Source organism: Triturus cristatus, chromosome 2_1, assembly GCF_964204655.1.
Source record: "Triturus cristatus chromosome 2_1, aTriCri1.1, whole genome shotgun sequence".
NCBI lineage: Eukaryota > Metazoa > Chordata > Amphibia > Caudata > Salamandridae > Triturus > Triturus cristatus.
In genome coordinates, this window is record NC_140581.1 from 871,036,217 (window position 1) to 871,062,740 (window position 26,524).

Genomic DNA, 26,524 nt, shown 5'->3' on the forward strand with positions numbered 1-26,524 from the left:
AGGAATGCTAAAGGAGATATTTGGCCAAACAAAATTAAGAAACTGAGATATCGATTGACACAAGTCAAACCCTCAGAAGCTGAACAAGTGAATGAAGTAACCAGTCAGCACCAAGAGAAAGAGGGAGAGACAGAAGTGTCTGAAGCAAACAAACGATCAAGAAAACCAAACCAGAAGTATAAGTCACCTGAATGGACGTACGTGGCACTGCCTGAACAAGGAGAAGAGGTAGATAGTCAAGGAAATCCAGAGGAGACTTTACTGAGAGTGGTAAAAGAGGAAGAAACAGAGGAAATCCTGAGAGTTATCCTATCCGATATCGGAGAAGAAGCGGAAGATCAGGAAATTCTGTATGTGGATGACGAGAAAGAAGTGAAAAACGACGAGAGGCCAAGCTGAGTAATTTCCAACAAATCCTTGTAGAAATATAAAGGATTGAATAAGAAATTGAAGTATTTGAGTCACCTGATAAGGTCTTAGCTGTTGTAGGAAAGCTACAAGAGGCGGAGTAGAAGAGGCTAAGTCAAAAGACACGGTTAATTTAACAAGATGGCCAACATAGATGATAACAAGAGTAGATGTACCTTTATGAGAAGATGGTGCAAGACATGTTGTTGTTGTACCGGACTATTAATGCTTCTTTGAAGCGTACTCGCTCTTTTGATCTCTTTCAAAGTAACTTTAGATACACTGGAGGGACATACAGAGAATATGACTAACATAGTGAAGAGTTCACAAAAAGTAATTCCAGTTAAAACAAGCACTGAGCACATGCACAAGGATAGGTCTATAACTGATTTTTCTAGCAATGTTTTTTCAAAATTATTGTATGAATATGCAAAAACAATGGACGTAAGGGATTGCTACGTATGTATGCAATTACCTGCCTCTGTTTCAGAAGGGGTGACTTCACCTCCCAGCAACTTATGGAATAACATGTAGCGTTTTAACTAGTATATTTTATCAAGTAAGGAAATTAGAATATAATTTGTGTAATATAGATAATATTCTTGGACAATTGCCCATGAATAATGATTTGAATCCAGCAAAAGCTGCTAATGTACTAGGTGAGATTTTTATAGAAACTAAAGAACTAACTTTAGAATACATTTTTAAGAACAATTTAACTTGCAGTTTGAAGACAGAAGAGAAATTTTTTTTGGATATGGTTGAAGAGAGGAGATTGAAAATGCACAAAAATGCAGATGGACACAAGGAAGGGGAAAACATTTGGGAAATAGATGGAAAGAAGGAGACAAAGAGTGATGCTAGACCAACAATAGCTATAGATTCACCACAGAAAGGCAAATTATGCATTATGAGAGAAAGATCCCAATATGATTATTATTATATAGGGACAAGTGAGTGTCATGATACATATTTTATCGCATCTGGATGGGGATTTAGAGGCGGAGAAGATCCAGTTTTCCCTGGTCTGTACTATATTTGTGGGAACAAGGCTTATTACAGGTTGCCCGACCATTGGTATGGCACATGTTATGTTGGCCTGGTCTTGCCAAAGATCTTTCACATGGATAGAGTAGAAAATAGTGGACCAAATAACCTACTAATGTGTAGCAGAAGAGAAACCTGGTTAGAAATTGTTGGTGATATTTTTGGAGCCTTGATACCAGCAGTGGGAATATCTTTGAATGCAAATAATATTCGGAAATTGTCAACCATAGTGGATCACTTGTCAACAAGCACCGCTGGAGGATTTCTTTTGGTAAACACTGAACTGGTTGCCATGCGTGCTATGATTATGCAAAATCGACTTGCCCTTGATATCTTATTGGCAAAAGAGGGTGGAGTCTGTGGAATGCTGAAAGTTCAACATTGTTGCACTTACATTCCTGATGAAAGCAAAGATCTAAAAGTCTATATTAAGAAAATTACAGAATTGCATGATGAAATAAAACCACTGGAGGTTGAAAGTATCTGGACTAGAATTAGTAATAAGATGGCTGCTATTAAAGCTTTCTTAGGTAAACTAGGTAGTACTATAATAGAAATAATATTATTTCCATTAACATGTGTGATTTTCATATTATTAATACTTAGATTAGGATGTATGTGTTGTAGACATAGAAGAAATAAAAAGAAGGTTAAACGAGAAATTTACAAAAAGAAGGAAAAGAAACCAGAAAGAGATCTTAATGAAATAGAATTGGAAGAATGGAAGGAGAGTATGTATGACAAAACCAAAAGAGAAGATGAAAAGGAAACCAGAATTTTAATTGAACAAGAAACCATTTCAAATTTCCGTAAAAGGGGAAACAAATTGATTTTTTGTGGGTTTGTTTATAGTGATAAAATCACCAAAGGGGGGATTGATGGAGTGGGTAAAATGTTTTCTTTTTATATACCCAATCCATTTATATAAGTTTATATTAAAATGATTAATAATTAATTCTAATAAATAATTGATTGATGTGATGGTACTAAATCAACCTTATTAACCAAGAGAATACACGTGGGAATGCACTTGCATGGCTAAAATTAATAAGTGAACTACGTTTGTATGCATATTAAAACGATAAATGTTGCTTGAGCAGTGTTAATGTGATTTGCGCTTAAATAAACCAGCATTAACGGCTTTGGATGTCGCATATGGCTAGATAAATGCATACACATAAGGGTATTAGCAAGGGAATAACACTGTTTTAATCATTTCTATGTAATAATTACGTTTTTTTGTTTCTTTGCTTAAAGTTGACTATTCTGGCCTACCAAAAGATTGCCGCCGACTGAAACCTAACTAAAGTACATGACTTCATCATTTGAACAATGGAGAAAGGCGCCTGCACTGACTTCGTTCGTGTCCCTTGTGTGACCTGTCAGACCATGCCCATGAAGACTACCCTGGGCGAGGTGCCAATGTCCCTGAACCTGAAGCAAATGTTGCAAGTTACAAATGAACTATCAAACTCAACTGGTTACCAACGAACTGATACAATTTGTACCTGAGAACAGTTTTTCCCATACGCCTATTATAAACCTTCTTCCACATGAGAATATTCGAAAATGTTTCCTAAATGTATTGAGATGCATTTGAATTTAGCCAATCAGTGGCCTGGGAATAGAGAAAATGTTACTGTTATATGTAAATTTTAGTATAAATATTAGTAGTCTAGAGAGGGAAGGGGCTGCTCTATGCTACTCTCTATGCTGCTGCTCTTCACTAGAGACCACTTTGAACCGAGCTATTGATGATCAGAGCTCCTTATGCTGACGGAAGAGGACGGAGACTTTAGAACTTTGATGAACTTTCTGAGGACCAGTTCTGACATAGAAAACGACAATTAGCCAGAATAGGTAAATATGACAAAAGATAATATTGCATTATTAGGATTTAACCTGCATTTAAATTAGATAAAGAAAATCATTATTTGAATTTCTGTGTCGGGTGATTATTTCTTGAAATGTTTATTGATTAATTTGAGAGTTAAAAGCGTAATTAAATCCAATATCAACTAAATGATCCAATTGACCTCCGGATGGAGGAACTGTTAGGGTAATTCAGTAGAATGGTTTTCCTCTATCCAAATGAACAGCTGTAGTTTGGGATTAATTAATGGACATACTTGTCCATTAATTGACATCAAGGCATCGTCTGTGCATTACTACATGTGTGGGGCACAGGTGTGACGGCCTGTGATGTGGAACATTACTCCTGAGTCGAGAAGGCACCAGATGTATGATGAGATGTGTACAGATGTACTGTGTGATGGTGCAATGTGTGCCAGGCATGCCCTTGACTCCTTTGACATGTGTGCATGTCGTACTGCACACTTGGGGTGAGCGTCACTGGCATGGCACGGACACCAACACACGGGAGTGTCCCCTGATGCCCGGTACAGGGGTTATCACACCTGACTTGTCACTACCCACGGTGCACAATGTGACTATGTCATGTATGTGTGGGGGCTTCCCATCAGGTTGATGTTGGAGCACCCTCAAAAGCTGCAGCCGTTGCAGCAACCAACATGTGTCTGTGTGTAGATTGTCATTGCACACTGTTCCGCACACCATGCCACATGTGGTATCGGATGTGAGCCGCACATGTATGCATGGGACACGGAGTAGCGTGACAAGGACATGTCAGCATCCTCACAAGGAATGTGTGGTGAGTCATGACATGTGCACCTTCATGGCAAGGTGTGTGGGCTGTCCTAGTGTAATGTCATGTGACCTGTGGCTCCAGTGTTCCACTACCAGTCTCTGCAATCGGCATCCTACTGCTGCTGATGTGTGGGCGTATGTCACTCCTGTCTTGCGTCTGGCTGTTCACTTGCACTGGGACACAGCTATTCCCATGGCGTGGCATGGGGAGGTTCTCAATCTCCGTGTGTAGCTGGGTCTTGGTAGGAGTGTCACCTTGCATCCATACATGTCCTGGGCATGTAGCACATACCTGACTCCCTATGTAGCATGTGTATTGACAGATTAACATGTGCTCAGTACACATGATTTGTTGTCGTAGTGCACTCACTCTTCCTTGTCACTTCCAAATTACTGCAGAGCGCCGCCTCTTGCCCGACCAATTCCGGACTTGGCTGCCATGCAGGAGAATGACAGCATCCGGCTCTACCGCTTCACCCAACCGTTGATTCTGGAGTTGACGGCGAGACTGGCACCACACCTGCAACCGCAGCACAGGTATCCTACGGCACTGACACCCCAGCTGAAGGTAATGGCTGCCCTACATTTTCTTGCCACGGGTACCTTTCAATATACCATAGCTCATGTTGGTGGCATGTCCCAGAGCATGTTCTGCCGTGTGCTGCATGATTTCTTAGAGGCCATGTTGATTCACCTGGATGACTTCATCAAGTTCCCAACCCCTGAACAGATGACTGCGGTCAAGCGTGGATTCTATGCCCTGGGAGGGATGCCCCATGTCATTGGGTCCATAGATGGGACACATGTAGCTTTGGTACCACCACACGCATGGGAGGTGGCGTACCGCAATCGAAAGCACTACCACTCCATCAATGCCCTTGTGGTGTGTCAGTCCAACATGGTGATTTCACATGTCTGTGCTCGTTTTCCAGGATCAGCACACGATGCCTACATCATGAGGCGTAGCGGGATGCCTGAAATGATGATGCAGCTGCGCAACGAACGGGCATGTGTTGTTGGTGGGTACAGTCTGTCTGTCCTGTATTGTGCATAGCCTACCAGCACGACCGCTTCACCACTTCTAACGATGTCCATGTGCTTCCCATGTAGGGGACGCTGGCTATCCCAACATGCCTTGGCTGCTCACACCTCTCCGCAACCCCATCACGCCGGCCCAGCTCCGCTACAACACCGCCCATGGCCGGACAAGGCGAGTGATAGAGAGGACGTTTGGCCTGCTGAAGAGCCGATTCAGGTGCCTACACAAGACCGGCGGCGCACTCCCATATGCCCTGGCGAAGGTCTGCAAGATCTTCATGGTCTGCTGCATGCTGCACAACATGGCAGTTGAAAGAGCTGTGCCACTCATCCTGGATCAACATGACGAGGACCATTCCCAACGTGGAGGACGAAGGGCTTGGCAATGGGGCTAGTGATGTGGAGGATGTGGAGCCGCAAGAGGACATCCGGACTCGGCTCATACGCGACTTCTTTGCTTAGTGGTGAGTACCAGTGTCTGAGTGTGCACGCATTGGTCCCCGTGTGGCATGTGTTGTGATGTGTGTCTCCACCTGCATGTATGGCACGTGAGTCAGAGGTGTGTGTGGGTGTGTCACTGGAGTGATGGTGGCAGTGATGGTTGTATTTCCCCAGTCATAATTGTGACCTAGCATGTTGTCATCCATACATGTGTCGAGTAAATGCACATGCAAGTGGCTGTGCTTTTTGTGGCTGACTTCTTGTGTGTCTCTCTTCCCCAGGTACTTGCGCATGCCGTCTGCTGCTTGCATTGTTGTGGCACTGCTATTCCTCATGGACATGACATCGTGGGCTGACTCAGCGTTACAGGCACGGACACGTTTGGAAGTCTCCATAGGGTAAGGGATGCATCTGGGGTGTATTGGGTGTGGCAGTTGTTCACGATGTATGCACACTGCCCCTGTCGATGTTTGGTTCCTCTGCAGCCATGTAGCATCACCATGGGACACGACATGCAGCTGTGTACACCTGAATAGATGGTCTGCCTGGTTGACAGTCATCAGTGATGGGATAGGGGATTGTGATGATGGCATCAATGTGTGTGACACTGCCCTCGGACACATACGGTTAGCATTGGCTTGACATGGTGTGGGACTTCCACATCAGCGGATCTATGGTGTATGGCAGGCTCTCCGTGAGCAGCTGTGGGTGTTTAGCTGTTAGCCGACGCTTGTGTGCCAGTTCCATGGCGAACACGCATTTGTGCTGCAGAAGGGGGGTGCCAGTGTTGGACCCACATGTTACTCCACATGATGTGTTCATGTGTACTTCAAGTTGCCTCTGCAATCCCGAAAACATGACTAATAAAGGTGTCCCTATGCCTCCAAGGTGCCTCTTCTCAGTCAATGCTGGTGTGTTGCCACGGTGCATCCAGCATGTCTGGCATGGTATTCCCTGATTGTGGCTATGTGTCAATGTGTCGAGTAGCAAGATGCAAGCTGTGTGTGTGGGCTGAGACTGTGTATTGGGCATGATGTCCATGACTGTGTGGGTATTGTGACATGTGCCATCCCCATGCATCCAACGTTGTCCAGGACCCCATTCTCTGCATCCACCGGACTCAAGCTTGCAGGACATGGTTCTGCCACCTGTCTACACATACCTGGGTGCCCCCCAGGACACTGGACTGGATCCCTGACCTCTGCCCATGACTGTTGCTGTACTCAATGTGTCTGTCAGCACGGTTGTTCGGCCACCCCCTCAGCTGGTTGGGCCCATCACGGGTGTGTATGGTGCTCCATGTCTGTCTTGCCTAATACACTGTGACCCATGTGTCCTGTGCCAGACTCAGGCCCCAGGGTGTGGATGGTTGAAGACAAAAGATGACTCAGGCATGTTTAGACTTTACAAGACACATGTTAGGTAATAATGCAACCAGCAGGCATCTACTCTTCATAGTGTGATTTATTATGGGGGTGGGGGGACAAAGTGAGGGGCTTTCCGGGATTTTGGAATCCAAAGTTCAGTAGGGGAGTTGGTGTCCTTGCCATTTGAAATCCTCAGAGTCCATGCCACAGTCTTTGTCAACATTGGTCAGCCAGTGACCAGCAGGGCCATGTGGCAGAGAATGTCTCTTGATGCTGTGATGCTGTTGCTCCAGTGGGCCAGGTGTCCTGGGAGATGGTGATGTAGCGCCGACCCTCACTGTCCTTTCCGTGGACGACCCGGCCTCCTGCGGGGACCCTCAGCAGCAGGCCGTGACGACGTCTGGGATGCTCCATCGGATGTTTCCTTCTCCTCCTCCTGATCCCTCCCTGTGGGTGGTGATGTTCTCCGCCTTCTGGCACAGGGAGGGTCGGCCATGTTGTCGGCCATCCGACGGAGTGTATCGTGAATCCCCTGGAACGCCGTCACTTGCTCAGCCTGTCTGTCCTCCATCCTCCGTTGGTGTCGCAGTAGACAGGCATGTTGCTCCGCATGTTGCTGGGCCTGCTGGGTCTTTATCTCATCGAGGGTCCCCTTGATCTCATTGAGGGTGGACACAACCTGGACCATGCCCGTGGTGTCCTGCCGGTATGTGTCCATGATGTTTCGGACATGGGCAAATACCGGTTCCCCAGCCAACTGGTCAGGCTCGCGCCTCCGCCGTCCTCCACTCCCACCACCCCTGCCCACTTGCACCTGGCCTGCCCTTGTGGGTACATCGGGTCTCCGGGACCCCTGAGGGGTGGCATTGGCGTTGTCGCCTGCCTCCTCCTGGGTGCCCGGGACACCGTGTCCCTCCTGGGCAGTCTGGCTGCATTGTGGTGTTGGGGCAGGGATCCTGGGTGTCTCCTGTGATGTGGCAGGAGTGGGGGTGGTGGTTGGCACAGTTGTACCTGACGCAGGTGCTGCAGGTGGTTGGACACCAGAGGGGCCAGGTCGGTCGGGGTCGTCCACAGAGTGGTGAGAGTGGTCGCTGCCGGTGGGATCGGGCTCCCGCAGATCCGGGTCCTGTGAGTCTTCCCCCCCAGTGTTGGGGGGTGAACCACGACGTTGACCTGTGTGTGAGAGAGACAATGTTAATTTTGGTCCATGCAACATCCATGTTTCATCTGTTTCAAAGTTGGGACATTTCCTCTTGGAATTGGGATCTGTCTTGCATTCCACTCACAGTGCACTTGTGCATGGGTGTGTCCCTTGGGCACCACTTTGGCCCCTTTAACTATGTGTGGCACGGTCTTACTTGCTGCGTCAAGTGTGACTGCAGTCAGCAGTGGAGTGGGCAGGTGTGGCGAGCCATGCATTGGCGCCTTCCGTGTAGCACTGTACATGTGCACATGGAGTGGATCCACACACTTATATGATCCAGGTAGCTGTCGTTGTGCTCGTGAACAGGTTGTGACATGGCCCTGTGTTTTGCCATGGGGAAGAGGGGGGGTTCTGGGACTGGCCACCCTTGTCTACATGCACGCAGTCTACCTGCTGACGAGCAGACATTCGCACACGCCACACGGCTGATTTGCTCTCCCTGTGTCTCGCTCCCTCTCTGTCCCCCTCTCCCTCCCTCCGTGTGTCAGCCTCCTCCCTCTGTCCGTCTCCCTGTGTCTCCCTCCCTCTGTGTCCCCCTCTCCCTCCATCTGTGTGTCAGCCTCCTCCCTCTGTCCGTCTCCCTCCCTCTCTGTCCCCATTTCCCTCCCTCCGTGTGTCAGCCTCCTCCCTCTGTCCGTGTCCCTGTGTCTCCCTCCCTCTGTGTCCCCCTCTCCCTCCATCTGTGTGTCAGCCTCCTCCCTCTGTCCGTCTCCCTCCCTCTCTGTCCCCCTTTCCCTCCCTCCGTGTGTCGGCCTCCTCCCTCTGTCCGTCTCCCTGTGTCTCCCTCCCTCTGTGTCCCCCTCTCCCTCCATCTGTGTGTCAGCCTCCTCCCTCTGTCCGTCTCCCTGTGTCTCCCTCCCTCTGTGTCCCCCTCTCCCTCCATCTGTGTGTCAGCCTCCTCCCTCTGTCCGTCTCCCTGTGTCTCCCTCCCTCTCTGTCCCCCTCTCCATCCCTCTCTGTCCCCCTCTCCCTCCCTCCGTGTGTCAGCCTCCTCCCTCTGTCCGTCTCCCTCCCTCTCTGTCCCCCTTTCCCTCCCTCCGTGTGTCAGCCTCCTCCCTCTGTCCGTCTCCCTGTGTCTCCCTCCCTCTGTGTCCCCCTCTCCCTCCATCTGTGTGTCAGCCTCCTCCCTCTGTCCGTCTCCCTCCCTCTCTGTCCCCCTCTCCCTCCCTCTGTGTCCCCCTCTCCCTCCCTCCGTGTGTCAGCCTCCTCCCTCTGTCCGTCTCCCTGTGTCTCCCTCCCTCTGTGTCCCCCTCTCCCTCCATCTGTGTGTCAGCCTCCTCCCTCTGTCCGTGTCCCTGTGTCTCCCTCCCTCTCTGTACCCCTCTCCCTCCCTCTCTGTCCCCCTCTCCCTCCCTCCGTGTGTCAGCCTCCTCCCTCTGTCCGTCTCCCTCCCTCTCTGTCCCCCTCTCCCTCCCTCTGTGTCCCCCTCTCCTTCCCTCCGTGTGTCAGCCTCCTCCCTCTGTCCGTCTCCCTGTGTCTCCCTCCCTCTGTGTCCCCCTCTCCCTCCATCTGTGTGTCAGCCTCCTCCCTCTGTCCGTGTCCCTGTGTCTCCCTCCCTCTCTGTCCCCCTCTCCCTCCCTCTCTGTCCCCCTCTCCCTCCCTCCGTGTGTCAGCCTCCTCCCTCTGTCCGTCTCCCTGTGTCTCCCTCCCTCTGTGTCCCCCTCTCCCTCCATCTGTGTGTCAGCCTCCTCCCTCTGTCCGTCTCCCTCCCTCTCTGTCCCCCTTTCCCTCCCTCCGTGTGTCAGCCTCCTCCCTCTGTCCGTGTCCCTGTGTCTCCCTCCCTCTGTGTCCCCCTCTCCCTCCATCTGTGTGCCAGCCTCCTCCCTCTGTCCGTCTCCCTCCCTCTCTGTCCCCCTTTCCCTCCCTCCGTGTGTCAGCCTCCTCCCTCTGTCCGTCTCCCTGTGTCTCCCTCCCTCTGTGTCCCCCTCTCCCTCCATCTGTGTGTCAGCCTCCTCCCTCTGTCCGTCTCCCTGTGTCTCCCTCCCTCTGTGACCCCTCTCCCTCCATCTGTGTGTCAGCCTCCTCCCTCTGTCCGTCGCCCTGTGTCTCCCTCCCTCTCTGTCCCCCTCTCCCTCCCTCTCTGTCCCCCTCTCCCTCCCTCCGTGTGTCAGCCTCCTCCCTCTGTCCGTCTCCCTCCCTCTCTGTCCCCCTTTCCCTCCCTCCGTGTGTCAGCCTCCTCCCTCTGTCCGTCTCCCTGTGTCTCCCTCCCTCTGTGTCCCCCTCTCCCTCCATCTGTGTGTCAGCCTCCTCCCTCTGTCCGTCTCCCTCCCTCTCTGTCCCCCTCTCCCTCCCTCTGTGTCCCCCTCTCCCTCCCTCCGTGTGTCAGCCTCCTCCCTCTGTCCGTCTCCCTGTGTCTCCCTCCCTCTGTGTCCCCCTCTCCCTCCATCTGTGTGTCAGCCTCCTCCCTCTGTCCGTGTCCCTGTGTCTCCCTCCCTCTCTGTCCCCCTCTCCCTCCCTCTCTGTCCCCCTCTCAATCCCTCCGTGTGTCAGCCTCCTCCCTCTGTCGGTCTCCCTCCCTCTCTGTCCCCCTCTCCCTCCCTCTGTGTCCCCCTCTCCCTCCCTCCGTGTGTCAGCCTCCTCCCTCTGTCCGTCTCCCTGTGTCTCCCTCCCTCTGTGTCCCCCTCTCCCTCCATCTGTGTGTCAGCCTCCTCCCTCTGTCCGTGTCCCTGTGTCTCCCTCCCTCTCTGTCCCCCTCTCCCTCCCTCTCTGTCCCCCTCTCCCTCCCTCCGTGTGTCAGCCTCCTCCCTCTGTCCGTCTCCCTCCCTCTCTGTCCCCCTCTCCCTCCCTCTGTGTGTCACCCTCTGTCACCTCAGCCCAGCTTCCTGGGCACACACTGTTAGCAGATATTTGAGTGGCCCTTGGCTTGTTGATGTGAGTTTGTTTCTGATCTCCAGGCACCCATTGGGTGTGATGTGTGTCTGTGCGCTGCTGCTGTGGTGGTGTGTGCTGCCACTCTTTCACAATGTTGGCTGTTCATTAGCTGCTGTCATGTGCAAAACAGTGCCTTCACCCCCATGTGTTGATGCAAGGCGTCCGCCATTTGCTGGCAAGTCATTCCTGTGTTGGGACACACTGTTTGTCTGGCTGTGACCTAGGCCATATGGGCAGAGGGCATTGTTGTCTGCTTCGGAGTTGCACTATGTGATTTTTGGGGCCCAGCCTCCCGCCATCCGGGTTACCGTGTCATGTGTTGGTGTCTTCTGTGGCCTGTGACTTGACATTGTCCAGCTGGGTGCATGGGGCATGGTGGCAGCAGTGGCATGTGCGTGCTCATGGAGTGTGGTTGAGTCATGCGATGGCTTGGGGTGGTTGCGTGCCTGTTAGTGATTTTGGTTGTGGATGCCGTTCCCCCCATGTGAGGTGCGTTGTTTGTGTACTCACCCGGGTCTCGGAGTCCTTCTAATCCTTCGACTGCCTCCACCGGCAGTATGGCCATCACCCTCTCCTCCCAGGGCTGGTAGTGTACGGGTCTGCGGGAGGGCCCTCCTCCTGTGGCGTTGGCCTGGTTGTGTTCCTCCTGCCTCTTGGCTCGGACCCTCCTCCGCAGATCGTACCACCTGTTCTGGCATTCCTGCCTGGTCCTTCTGGTGTCCGCAACAGCATTCACAGCATCGACGATGGTCTGCCACATGGCTGTTTTTGCTGCAATGCTGGTCTGTCTGACCAATGTTCCAAAGAGCTGTGGCTCGACTCTGAGGATTTCATCGACAAGAACCTCCAACTCTCGGTTACTGAACTTTGGATTCTTGGTAGTGGGCATGGTGAGGGGTGTGGGTGTGGATGGGGGGGGGTGTGGATGGTGGGGGGGTGTGGATGGTTGTGGGTGTGTGGGTGTGGTTGTGCAGGTGTGTGTGTGAATGTGATGAGGGTGTGTTTGTGAAGGTGGTTGTGTGGAGATGTGCAAGTGTAAGGTGTGGTGAAGCTTGTAGTAAGGTGCTGTAAGTTGTCTGTGGTGTCTGGCAGCAGTGAGTCTGTTGCAAAGGCTCATGGTTTGTGTGTGTGGGCCCTTTTTATTGGTCCATTGGTGGGTGTGGCTGTGTTTGAACTTTGGGTGGGTGTGTTATAAGGAGTGGTGGTGTTTAGGGCCTCTGTTTGTTTTTGGCATTTGCAGGTCAGTGAATGTGTGTTTTTTGAGTGTTTGTTGGCCATGTTTAGTGGCTTTGTGCCATTCGAATAGTGTATTCTTGTGTTGTTTTGTTTTGTCCTGGTTGTGTACGTGCGTTTTGAGCGTGTGTACGGTGTGTAGATGGGCCATTTGGTTGTACGGTGCTGTCCTTGTGTGTGGCTTGGCACGACTCGTACATGCGGTTGTGATGTTGGGGCATGGGGTGCGCTCCGTACTTAGGAGGTTGTGGTGGGGGTGCGACTGGAACGTACTGGGGTGTAGGTACACGGGGGTACGACACGTACAGGGGTGGGGGTACGACTCGAACGTACTGGGGTGTGGGTACACGGTGGTACGACACGTACAGGGGTGGGGGAGCGACTCGAACGTACTGGGGTGTACTTAGACGGTGGTACGACACGTACAGGGGTGGGGGTACGACTCGAACGTACTGGGGTGTAGGTACACGGGGGTGTGACACGTACAGGGGTGGGGGTACGACTAGAACGTACTGGGGTGTGGGTACACGGTGGTACGACACGTACAGGGGTGGGGGTGCGACTCGAACGTACTGGGGTGTACTTAGACGGTGGTACGACACGTACAGAGGTGGGGGTACGACTCGAACGTACTGGGGTGTACTTAGACGGTGGTACGACACGTACAGAGGTGGGGGTACGACTCGAACGTACTGGGGTGTAGGTACAAGGGGGTATGACACGTACAGGGGTGGGGGTACGACTCGAACGTACTGGGGTGTAGGTACACGGGAGTATGACACGTACAGGGGTGGGGGTACGACTCGAACGTACTGGGGTGTGGGTACACGGTGGTACGACACGTACAGGGGTGGGGGTATGACTCGAACGTACTGGGGTGTGGGTACACGGTGGTACGACACGTACAGGGGTGGGGGTACGACTCGAACGTACTGGGGTGTAGGTACACGGGGGTATGACACGTACAGGGGTGGGGGTACGACTCGAACGTACTGGGGTGTACTTAGACGGTGGTACGACACGTACAGGGGTGGGGGTACGACTCGAACATACTGGGGTGTACTTAGACGGTGGTACGACACGTACAGAGGTGGGGGTATGACTCGAACGTACTGGGGTGTACTTAGACGGTGGTACGACACGTACAGGGGTGGGGGTACGACTCGAACGTACTGGGGTGTAGGTACACGGGGGTGTGACACGTACAGAGGTGGGGGTACGACTCGAACGTACTGGGGTGTGGGTACACGGTGGTACGACACGTACAGGGGTGGGGGTGCGACTCGAACGTACTGGGGTGTACTTAGATGGTGGTACGACACGTACAGAGGTGGGGGTACGACTCAAACGTACTGGGGTGTACTTAGACGATGGTACGACACGTACAGAGGTGGGGGTACGACTCGAACGTACTGGGGTGTAGGTACACGGGGGTATGACACGTACAGGGGTGGGGGTACGACTCAAACGTACTGGGGTGTAGGTACACGGGGGTATGACACGTACAGGGGTGGGGGTACGACTCGAACGTACTGGGGTGTGTGTACACGGTGGTACGACACGTACAGGGGTGGGGGTACGACTCGAACGTACTGGGGTGTGGGTACACGGTGGTACGACACGTACAGGGGTGGGGGTACGACTCGAACGTACTGGGGTGTGGGTACACGGTGGTACGACACGTACAGGGGTGGGGGTACGACTCGAACGTACTGGGGTGTAGGTACACGGGGGTATGACACGTACAGGGGTGGGGGTACGACTCGAACGTACTGGGGTGTAGGTACACGGGGGTATGACACGTACAGGGGTGGGGGTACGACTCGAACGTACTGGGGTGTACATACACGGGTGGGGGTTCGACACGTACACGGGTGTACATACAGGGGGGGTGTACATTAACGGGGAGTATGACTCGAACGTATGGGTGCTGGGGGGAGTGTTTGGCGCGTATGCGGGCACATATCTCCATGGTTGCAATGGGAGTTCGGTGCGGACGGTGTTTTTACCATACGGTTGTGAGTTCGGACGCACGGGTGGGATCGTGATTCCTCGGTCGGACTTGACTTTTCACGTTTGTACGGTAAATCGTCCGAGGACGTGTCGGACACATTTTCCGACCCGAGGACGTGTGGGGAATGATTCCAAATGCGGTTCGTATGGACTTTTTCCCATGCGAATCGTGATTGCCAGTTCGTACGGAACTTGTACGATTCGTACGGTAAAAAGACCGGATACGAGTCGCACGGGGATTTTTTCTACCGGATCGTAATCGGCACCTAAGTGTCCAGCACCTACTCTAATTTAATATAGGTTGGAGTGAGAATAGTTAATTAATTATGTTCAGTGTCCTGCACTTATTTTAATTAAATATAGACTGGAGTGGGAATAGTAAATTAATTAAGTTCAGTGTCCAGCAACTACCCTAATTAAATATAAATTGGAGTGAGAATAGTAAATTAATTAAGTTCAGTGTCCAGCACTTATCTTAATTAAATATAGACTGGAGTGGGAATAGTAAATTAATTCAGTTCAGTGTCCAGCACATACTCTAATTAAATATAGGTTGGAGTGAGAATAGTACATTTATTAAGTTCAGTGTCCAGCACTTATCTTAATTTAATATAGACTGGAGTGGGAATAGTAAATTAATTAAGTTCAGTGTCTAGCAGCTACTCTAATTTAATATAGGTTGGAGTGAGAATAGTAAATTAATTAAGTTCAGTGTCCAGCACTTATCTTAATTAAATATAGACTGGAGTGGGAATAGTAAATTAATTTAGTTCAGTGTCCAGCACCTACTATAATTTAATATAGGTTGGAGTGAGAATAGTAAATTTAATAAATTCAGTCTGTAGTGGGAGTAGTATGTTAATTAAGTTTGGTAAATAGCAAATATTAGAATTAAATATAGAGTTGAATAGGAACAGTTAAATTAATTTGTTTTAATTTACAAAAAACCTGTAGATTTTAGTTTTGGTTGGATAAAAGATAGAAGTTATATCAGAATGTAAATTCCAATTTTTTTTTATAAAATAGTAGAAAGGAAAATAAGATTTGTTTTATAGTTGTTGGAATGTATATTCATTAGAGAGAAAATATTGTTTATTATTACGCATATTCTAATAATTAAATCATTGAAATAAACATGTAATAAAATAATTAATATTTAACATTTGTATTATAGTCATAATTTTTTGATAATGGATATATTTTTGTTTTATGTATATTTTGGACATGAATATATGAACACACAAAATAATAAAAAATAAAAAAATATGATTTTTATAGCTGTTTAATATTTTTAAATTTATATTGTGTGCTCTCAAAATTTTTAGACTTTATTTGAATTTATAAGAAATTGTATGTTTTGAAATATATGATTAATATATTTTAATTATTAATATTTATATTACATAATTAATATTGAAATTGTTTACATTTTAGAATATGTATATATTTTTTTTTTTGGTATGTTGTAGATAGAATATATTAATTATATCATGTTCATCAATTTATTTTGGTAATATATTCAGTTTTATTATTATATTAATAAAAATATTTTATTTATTATATTTATTTTTATACGTTAAATACTTTTCACATAGATAAAAAAATTAGGTATTCTTTTTGAGTATTTTATTATAATGTTTTACTAATTTTTCAAGTAATGTGTAATGTTAAATAAATAGTTAGGGCATTTATTGGTATTTTTTTAGTTGTTATGTTTGTTTGGGTCTTTTATTTTGTAACCGCTCGCTGTTGTTTTGGATTATTTTGGTCTAATCCAGGTCGCGGTCGGGAGCTGTTTCGCGTTTGAGAAGGTAAGAGTTATTTTCTTTATTATTAAATAGTTTTAAGTATTTTGTGGAAGTAGTAATGTTGTAATAAGTGTGTATGGATTGATGTTTTAGAAGTTAGGGTGTTAGTAATAGTTTGTATACGGTTTTATAATTTAGGTTGTGTTCCGTGTTTGTGGATTTGTTAGTGTTTTGTTATTTCGGTGTGTTAAAGTTTTATAGTGTTTGAATAACGTTTGTAGTGATGTTTTTAGGTGCATTATGTGTGTTTGTGTGTGGGTGGGAATGTTTGTTTCTCTTTTGTAGGTTTTACGGAGAAGATATTTTCGTCGGTTTCAAACACCTTATTTTTTTTAAAGGAAGTGTGTATTAGTTGTGTTTACTAATCTTTATTTTACACTTCCTTTATTGTTCGGGTTTCCAGGAGCGGTTATTTACCTTTTTAATATTTTTCGGGATTTTTATGGTTAATGGATAGTCGTTTTTTTCCGTACACGTTGTTTTCGATAAACAGTTGTATTTTTACATTTTATTTGGATTTTTTTTTTATACCTATGGATTTTGAAGTACCTGGATTTATTTGGAAGGAATGTTATTATCCCATTGGAGCAACTACACAGGTAAGTTCATTTAAATATTTTAATTGTTGGTGGCAAAACCTTATATATTTAATATTGTTGTTGTGTACTTGGTTTGTTTAATTATGTTGTCTAAATATATGTCGATGTAATTGATTTATATATTTTAGACCACATAATTAAATATGTGATATAATAAAGTGGTTTATTTATGTTGTGATAGTTGTTTTAGTAGAATTGTGGGTTAATATTTAGGAAAGGGTTTAGAAGAGAGTTCGAGCTATTATATTTAAGTACTCAAGTCCTCTTGTGGATGGGTATAGCTGTACCTGTTGTTGTAGGTAATTATACATTTGAGTAGTTTGTCTAGATTGTTTTGGTTTTAATTGTAGGACAGATTGTTGCATTCTTAATTCTTGGAAACTTTGTTCCTTTTGTATGGCAATTAGTAGTTTTTGTAGTGTTGGAGTTGTACTCCCAGTAGAAGTTAGGAATGCATTATGCCAGCCCTCGACGGCGTTGTTAGTTTTGGCTTGTTGGTTGAGTGTACTTACATATACATTCCACCAAGGTATTTGGAACTTGGGCTGACGTCTATGGCCTGATCTGTGTAGTCTCCCCACCCAGGTATCCTCAAAATAATCTAAGAGGGGAGATAACTTTACTTCATTTTGTTTGTAGAATGGACTTTCTAATAAAAGATTGTAATGTTCTGCAACATCTGTGGTTGGTACATAAGCTAGGGCTGTTAGAAGTTTTATTTGATGTGCAAAACTTATGTTAGTGGCATATTCTACACTTAGGTGCCAATTCCGATCCGGTAAAAAAATTCCCCGTCCGACTCGTATCCGGATTTTTTTCCGTCCGAATCGTCAAAGTAGCGTACAAACTGCCAAGTACGATTCGAACGGAAAAAAGTCCATACGAATCGCATTGGGAAGATTTCCCCACACGTCCTCGGGTCGGGAAAAGTCACCGACACGTCCCCGGGCGAGAAACCCACCGTGCGGAAAAATAAAGTCCGACTGCGCAAGTACGATCCCTCCCGTCCTCCCCATTTCACAACCGTACGCAAAAAACACCGTCCGAACCGAACTCCCATAGCAACCATGGAGACATGTGCCCGCATACGCGCCGAACACCCCACCACCCCCCGCCCGCGTATGTACGCCCCGAACCCCCACCCGTGTATGTACGGACCGAACCCCCACCCCAGCAGAGTATGTACGCCCCGAACCCCCACCCGTGTATGTACGCACCAAACACCCACCCGTGTATGTACGCCCCCGAACCCCCCCCCAGCCGTGTATGTACGCACCGAACCACCAGCCGTGTATGTACGCCCCGAACCCCCCCAGCCGTGTATGTACGCACCGAACCACCAGCCGTGTATGTACGCACCAAACCCCCCCCCCAGCCGTGTATGTACGCACCGAACCACCAGCCGTGTATGTACGCCCCCGAACCCCCCCCCAGCCGTGTATGTACGCACCGAACCACCAGCCGTGTATGTACGCCCCCGAACCCCCCCAGCCGTGTATGTACGCACCGAACCACCAGCCGTGTATGTACGCCCCCGAACCCCCCCCAGCCGTGTATGTACGCACCGAACCACCAGCCGTGTATGTACGCCCCCGAACCCCCCCAGCCGTGTATGTACGCACCAAACCACCAGCCGTGTATGTACGCACCAAACACCCACCCCAGCCGTGTATGTACGCACCGAACCACCAGCCGTGTATGTACGCCCCCGAACCCCCCCCCAGCCGTGTATGTACGCACCGAACCACCAGCCGTGTATGTACGCACCAAACACCCACCCGTGTATGTACGCCCCCGAACCCCCCCCAGCCGTGTATGTACGCACCGAACCACCAGCCGTGTATGTACGCCCCCGAACCCCCCCCAGCCGTGTATGTACGCACCGAACCACCAGCCGTGTATGTACGCACCAAACACCCACCCGTGTATGTACGCCCCCGAACCCCCCCCAGCCGTGTATGTACGCACCGAACCACCAGCCGTGTATGTACGCCCCCGAACCCCCCCCAGCCGTGTATGTACGCACCGAACCACCAGCCGTGTATGTACGCACCAAACACCCACCCCAGCCGTGTATGTACGCACCAAACACCCACCCGTGTATGTACGCCCCCGAACCCCCCCCAGCCGTGTATGTACGCACCGAACCACCAGCCGTGTATGTACGCACCAAACACCCACCCGTGTATGTACGCCCCCGAACCCCCCCCCCAGCCGTGTATGTACGCACCGAACCACCAGCCGTGTATGTACGCCCCCGAACCCCCCCCAGCCGTGTATGTACGCACCGAACCACCAGCCGTGTATGTACGCACCAAACCCCCACCCCAGCCGTGTATGTACGCACCGAACCACCAGCCGTGTATGTACGCACCAAACACCCACCCGTGTATGTACGCCCACGAACCCCCCCAGCCGTGTATGTACGCACCGAACCACCAGCCGTGTATGTACGCCCCCGAACCCCCCCAGCCGTGTATGTACGCACCTAACCACCAGCCGTGTATGTACGCACCAAACCCCCACCCCAGCCGTGTATGTACGCACCGAACCACCAGCCGTGTATGTACGCACCAAACACCCACCCGTGTATGTACGCCCACGAACCCCCCCCCAGCCGTGTATGTACGCACCGAACCACCAGCCGTGTATGTACGCCCCCGAACCCCCCCAGCCGTGTATGTACGCACCGAACCACCAGCCGTGTATGTACGCACCAAACCCCCACCCCAGCCGTGTATGTACGCACCGAACCACCAGCCGTGTATGTACGCCCCCGAACCCCCCCCCAGCCGTGTATGTACGCACCGAACCACCAGCCGTGTATGTACGCACCAAACACCCACCCGTGTATGTACGCCCCCGAACCCCCCCCAGCCGTGTATGTATGCACCGAACCACCACCCGTGTATGTACGCCCCCGAACCCCCCCCAGCCGTGTATGTACGCACCGAACCACCACCCGTGTATGTACGCACCAAACACCCACCCCAGCCGTGTATGTACGCACCGAACCACCACCCCACCAGGGAATGTACGGACCGCACCCCCACCAGTGCATGTACGGACCGTACTGACGCCAAAAAAACACGTACTGAACCCGGACAAACCATATTTACACAAGGAGAGTCAAGTAGAGTTTCCCCACACCACCAAACAGGCCCAACAACCCCACAAACATCACATACACTCACCTGCAACTGCCAAACTGCCAAACAGAGGCCCAAAACTCAATCACTCCTCATAACACACCCACACAAATTTCAAACACAGCCACACCCACAAATGGACCAATAAAAATGGACCACACACACAAACCATGAGCCTTTGCAACAGACCCACTGCTGCCAGAGCCCACAGACGACCCACACCACCATACTTGAACCTCACACTTGCATACCTTCACACAACCACCTACACAAACACCCCCTCATCACATTCACACACACACCTCCACTACCACACCCACACACCCACAGCCATCCACACCCACACCCCCACACCCACACCCCACGCCATGTCCACCACCAAGAATCCAAAGTTCACAAAGGAGGAGCTGGATATCCTTGTCGACGAAATCCTCAGAGTCGAGCCACAGCTCTTTGGGACATTGGTCAGACAGACCAGCATATCCGAAAAAACCGCCATGTGGCAGAGGATCGTCGATTCTGTGAATGCTGTTGGGACAACCAGAAGGAGCAGGCACGAGTGCCAATCCAGGTGGTACGATCTGCGGAGGACGGTCAAGAGGAAGATGACTGACAATCACAACCAGGGGAACATCACTGGAGGAGGGCCGCCCCCCAGACCGGTACAATACCATCCCTGGGAGGAGAAGGTGATGTCCACGCTGGCGGTGGAGGGACTACACGGACTGCCAGGACTCCCAGACCCTGGTGAGTACACAAACAACTCACCTCACATGGGGGGGATGCCATACACAATCAATCATGCATGCCACCCCCCCCAAGCCACCACCGGACACAACAACACTCCACAAACACACACATGCCACTGGCGCCTCCATGCCCCATGCATCAATCAGGGCCATGCCAAGTCACAGGCCACACAAAACACCAACACAACACAGGATGTGGTCGATGCTGGGAGTGGGGGCAGCAAAACTAACATTGAGCAACTCACAAGCACACAACAATGCCCTCAGCCCATATGGCCCAGGGCACAGCCATACAAACTGTGTGTACCCACACAGTACTGTCTTGCCTGCAAATGATGGCTGCCATGCAGGATGCCATGGGTCTGAAGGCACAATTTGCACATAACAGCAGACAATGAAGATGCATCGCTCTGATAGAGTCTCAGCACACACCGCCACAGCAGCAGCCTACACTCAGACACACTGCCCAATGGGTGCCCGGAGAACAGGGACTAACTCACATGAACAAGCCAATGGCCATTCAAAGACCGGCTAACTGTGTGTGCCCAGGAAGCTGGCCTGAGGTGACAGAGAGTGACAAAGAGAGGGAGGGAGAGGGGGAATGAGAGGGAAGGAGACAGAGGGGGGACACAGGGAGACAGACAGAGGGAGGGAGTAGGGTGACAGAGGGAGACCGACAGAGGGAGGGAGGAGGGTGACAGAGGGAGGGAGGAAGGGAGACACAGGGAGACTAAATCACCCTTGGGTGGTGTGGCCATGTCCACTCGTCAGCCGGTGGACTGTGTGCATGCAGACCAGGTCTGGCAGTGCCTCAACCCCCCCTTCCGTAGATGAAGACCGGTCCATGTGTCAATCTGTGCACGAGTCCATCCGTGCTGCAGGCACAGACCTAACCACACACCCAGTATACCCACCCACCGTGTCGGTAAGAACCCTGTCACAAATGCTTCAGTCCCCTACCTGCAACATCAAATTGCCTTGCCAAAACACCATTTGGCCACGTACAGTGCAACACGTAAGGCGCCTCTGCATGGCTCGCTACGCCCGCACACCACACTGCTGACTGTGTACCCAAATAGATGCATCAACTAAGATTGTGTCTCACACATGCGTAAAGCCCTGACAGCTGTGGCCAAGGGACATAGCCATGCACAAGTGCACTGTGAGAGGAATGCAGGACAGATCCAACTACCCAGAGGAAGAGTGCCAAATCAGAAATGCATGCAACATGGATGCCACATGTGACACTGTTAACATTGTCTCTCTCACACACAGGTCAACGTCGACGAACACCCCCCAACACTGGGGGGGAAGTCACACAGGACCAGGCTCCGCGGGATGATGACCCCACCGCCAGCGATGACTCTCACCACTCCGTGGATGACCCAGACCAACCTGGCCCCTCTGGTGTCCAACCACCTGCAGCACCTGCGTCAGGTACAACTGTGCCAACCACCACCCCCATTCCTGCCACATCCCAGGAGACGTCCAGGAGCCCTGCCCGCACACGACCACCCAGCCAGTCTGCCCAGGAGGGACACGGTCCTCCGGGCACCCAGGAGGAGGCAGGCGGCAACGCAGATGCCATCCCTCAGGGGTCCCGGAGACCCGATGCACCCACAACGGCAGGCCAGGTGCACGTGGGCAGGGGTGGCGGGAGTGGAGGACGGCGGAGGCGCGAACCTGACCAGGCAGCTCAGGACCCGGTAGTGTCCCAGGTCAGCAACATCCTGGATACATACCGGCGTGACACCAGGGGCATGGACCAGATTGCGTCCACCCTCAATGACATCAAGGGGACCCTCCAGGAGATGAAGACCCTGCAGTCCCAGCAACATGCCTGTCAACTGCAACACCAAGGAAGGATGGAGGATAGACAGGCTGAGCTCGTGGCGGTGCAAACCCAAATGACCGGTGTACTCCGTCGGATTGCCGACAACATGGGCAACCCTCCCTGTGGCACCAGGCGAAGGCCATTACCAGACACAGGGAGGGATCAGGAGGAGGAGGATTCATCCGACGGAGCGTCACAGACATCGTCACGGACTGCTTCCGAGGGTCCCCGCAGGAAGGTGGGTCGTCCACGAAAAAGACTGTGAGAGTCAGCAGAACATCACCATCTCCCAGGTCACCTGGCCTGGCACCTGGCCCTCTGGCCCAATAGCAGCACATGACATTCTCTGCCACATGGACTTGCTGGTCACTGTCTGACCTATGTTGACGAAGACTGTGGCATGGACTCTGACATTTTGCTACGACAAGGATACCAACTCCCCCAGTGAACTTTGGATTCTACACTCCCGCTGTGCACCTCTTGTCATCCCCACAAACCCGTACCCCACCACAAATAAATTAATCACACTTACAAGATGATGCCGTGATTCTACATTATTACAATACATGTGTGTGTCGTACAGTCAAAGCATGCCTGATCTCAGAATTAACTCCAATCATCCAAACCGTGGGGTCGCAGTCTTGCCCAGGACACACATGGGTCCCAATGTCTCATCTGATACAGACATGGAGTACCAAACTCACCTGTGCTGGGCCCAACCAGCTGAGTGGTTCCCGCACAACTGTGGCTACAGACACATTCAGGGGAGCAACAGTCATGCGCAGAGGTCAGGGATCATGTGGAGTGACCTGGCTTGCCGCTCCCAGGTATGTCTAGACATGTGTCCCTACAATGTGCAGCATGCTTGCGTCAGGCGGATGTTGAGAATGGTGGCTAGGCCAAGGTTGGATGCATGGAGATGCCAGAATGCAGTTTAGGATCACTGTGCCACATGGTTGTGTTGGGGTTGTGGGCTGCATCATGAGTGTGGGCGTGGATCTAGAAGGTCATCCTGCAGCTGGCTGTGAAACATTCCCCCCATCCCGTTAGGACGTTGATGTGGCCTGGTTGCCCGACGCAGTAGCAGAGCTGTGCAGATGCACTCCGGATATGGACAAGTACCATGGGAGTCGTGAGGCACATGTCCGTAGACTGCAGGGTAGGATTCGACACGGATGTTGTAGTTGCCCTGGGGGATGGTCTCTCTTGCCTTGAGGTGGATGGAACTGTGCATCTTGTGCATAATACAGTTCCCACTCCCTGACAAACCCCTAGCATCTTGTCACTCTACACATAGACACATATGCACCACCTATGAAAACTATGCCAGACCTGCGGCACGCACAGTGGCAACAGGGCACCATTGACAGGGAAGAGGCACCTTGGAGACAGAGGGACAAATTTATTAGTCATGTGTGTTGGAATGACAATGATACTCTGTCAACACATACACAGGTCATGTGGATGTACATGTGGGAGCAACACTGGCACCCCCCATTGCAACACAGATGCTGGCATCCCATTGACCTGGCACACAAGTGACGGATAACAGCTAAACACCCCCTGCTGCCACGGAGAGGCCGCTATACACCATTGAGGCCCTGATGGGGCAATCACACACCATGTCAACCCGGTGCAACCTGTATGTTTCCGAGGCCAGTGTTACACACAATGATGGCCTCATCACAATCCCCAATCCCCTGCCACATGACAGTCACCAAGTCTGAGCATGGCTCCAGGTGAAGCCTGCCCCATGTCATGTTCCCCATGTAGGATCACCATGTATGCAAATGGAACACACATGAACCGGAGAAGTGCACACAGACTACAAACAATTCACACACCCAAAACGACGTGAGGCATCCCTTACCCTGAGGAGATTTCAACACTTGCCCGTGCATGTGACGCTGAATCAGCACATGTCGCTGTGTTCATGAGGAGTAGCAGGAGCACAACAATGCCACCAGCAGACAGCATGCACATGGACCTGTGGAAGAGAGACACACAAGGATTCAGCACAAAGGAGCACATCCGCAAGCATGTACTTAACACGTATCATGTTGTCAACATGACAGGTGACAATGATGACCCTCAGACAACATCCTTCCATTGCGCCATCACTTGAGTGACACTTCAATACACACCACTGACTCACTTGGCAGACATGCAGATGGACACACACATTGCAACACATGCCACACACGGCCCAATGCGTGCACACTCAGACACTGGAACTCACCACTAAGCAAAGAAGTTGCGTATGAGCCGACTCCGCATGTCCTCCACAGCCTCCTCCTCCTCCACATCACTTGCCCCGTCACCAAGCCCTTCATCCTCCACGGGTGGATGGTCCTGGTCATCTTGATCCAGTATGAGTGGAACAGCTTCCTCCACTGCCATGTTGTGCAGCATGCAGCAGACGATGATGATCTTGCACACCTTCACCGGGGCATATGGGAGTGCTCCGCCGGTCTTGTGGAGGCACCGGAATCGGCTCTTCAGAAGTCCAAACGTCCTCTCAATGACTCTCCTGGTCCGCCCATGTGCGTTGTTGTAGCGGTGCTCGGCAGCCGTGCTGGGGTTGCGGACAGGCGTCATCAGCCATGGCATGTTGGGATAGCCAGCGTCCCCTACAAGGAAACATCATGGACAGAAGTGTGTCAGCACAGGCAGTGAGATTGGAAGATGACGCCAAACACTGAACTGCCAGAGTCTACCCACCAACAATACATGCTCGCTCGTTCCGCAGCTGCAGCATCATTTCTGGCACCCTGCTACGCCTCATGATGAAGGCATCGTGTGCTGATCCTGGAAAGCGAACACAGACATGTGAAATCACCATGTTGGACAGACACACCACAAGGGCATTAATGGAGTGATAATGTTTGCGATTCCTATACACCACCTCCTGTGCCTGTGGTGGTACCAACGCAACATGTGTCCCATCTATGGACCCAATGACATGGGGCATCCCTCCCAGGGCATAGAACTCACGCTTGACATCTGTCAACTGCTCACGATTTGGGAATTTAATGTACTCATCCAGGTGAACCAACATGGCCTCTAAGAAATCATGCAGAACACGGCTGAACATCGTCTGGGACATGCCCCCGACATCAGCAATGGTATGTTGGAACGTACCCGTGGCAAGGAAATGTAGGGCTGCCATCACCTTCAACTTGGGTGTCAGTGCACTTGGATACCTATGGCGCGGGAGGAGTTGTGCTTCCAGCCGGCCAGTCAACTCATCAATCAACCGTTGGCTGAATCTGTAGCGGCGTATACAGTCCCGTTCATGCAGGGCAGCAATGTCTGGCATACGTCGAGGGAGAGGCGGAGCCCTGCAGTGAAATGGAAGGAACACCTAAGAGTGAGCACTGTACAACAACATCGTCAATGCACTGAGCACATGTTACACAGCCAATACACATATGCCACGTTGTGAGTCAGGTCTGTGCCACAGTTCCTGGACACGTACGCCAGTCAGGTTACACTCCTACCAAGGGACAGCCACTAACGGAGGGGGGCAAGATCACGATGACATGGCATGAGACTAGCTGTGGGCCAGTGTAAGTGAACATGCACACGCATCACAGGATTCACAGACATCCACACATGTGCAGAAGTAGTATGCGTATGGTACAGACAGGTAGTTGGATGCGATATGCACTGGTCACATGTCATAGGAATAGGACAGGCCACACACATTGCCTTTGAGGAGTACATGTCGAGACAGAACATACATAGGGAGCATGTGGATATGTACTTGTGTTGATACTCCGTGTAGTTGGATACATACACACCTCATGGCAAATCACATATGTGGGCTGGTGTGCGGAACAGTGTGCCATGCCCATCGACACACAGACACATGTTGGCAGCAGCAACTGCTGACGCATTGAACCACACACCTACAGCAAAATCATGGAAAGACATGCCACACACATGACATGGTTGCAGCATGCAACGCAGCCATACACGTGTCATATGTAATATTCCGTGTACCTGGCATCAGGGGACAGGTGCGGGTGTCCGTGACTGGGACATGCAAGTGACTCATGGCTCCACTAGTGTGTACGACATGCACACATGTCAA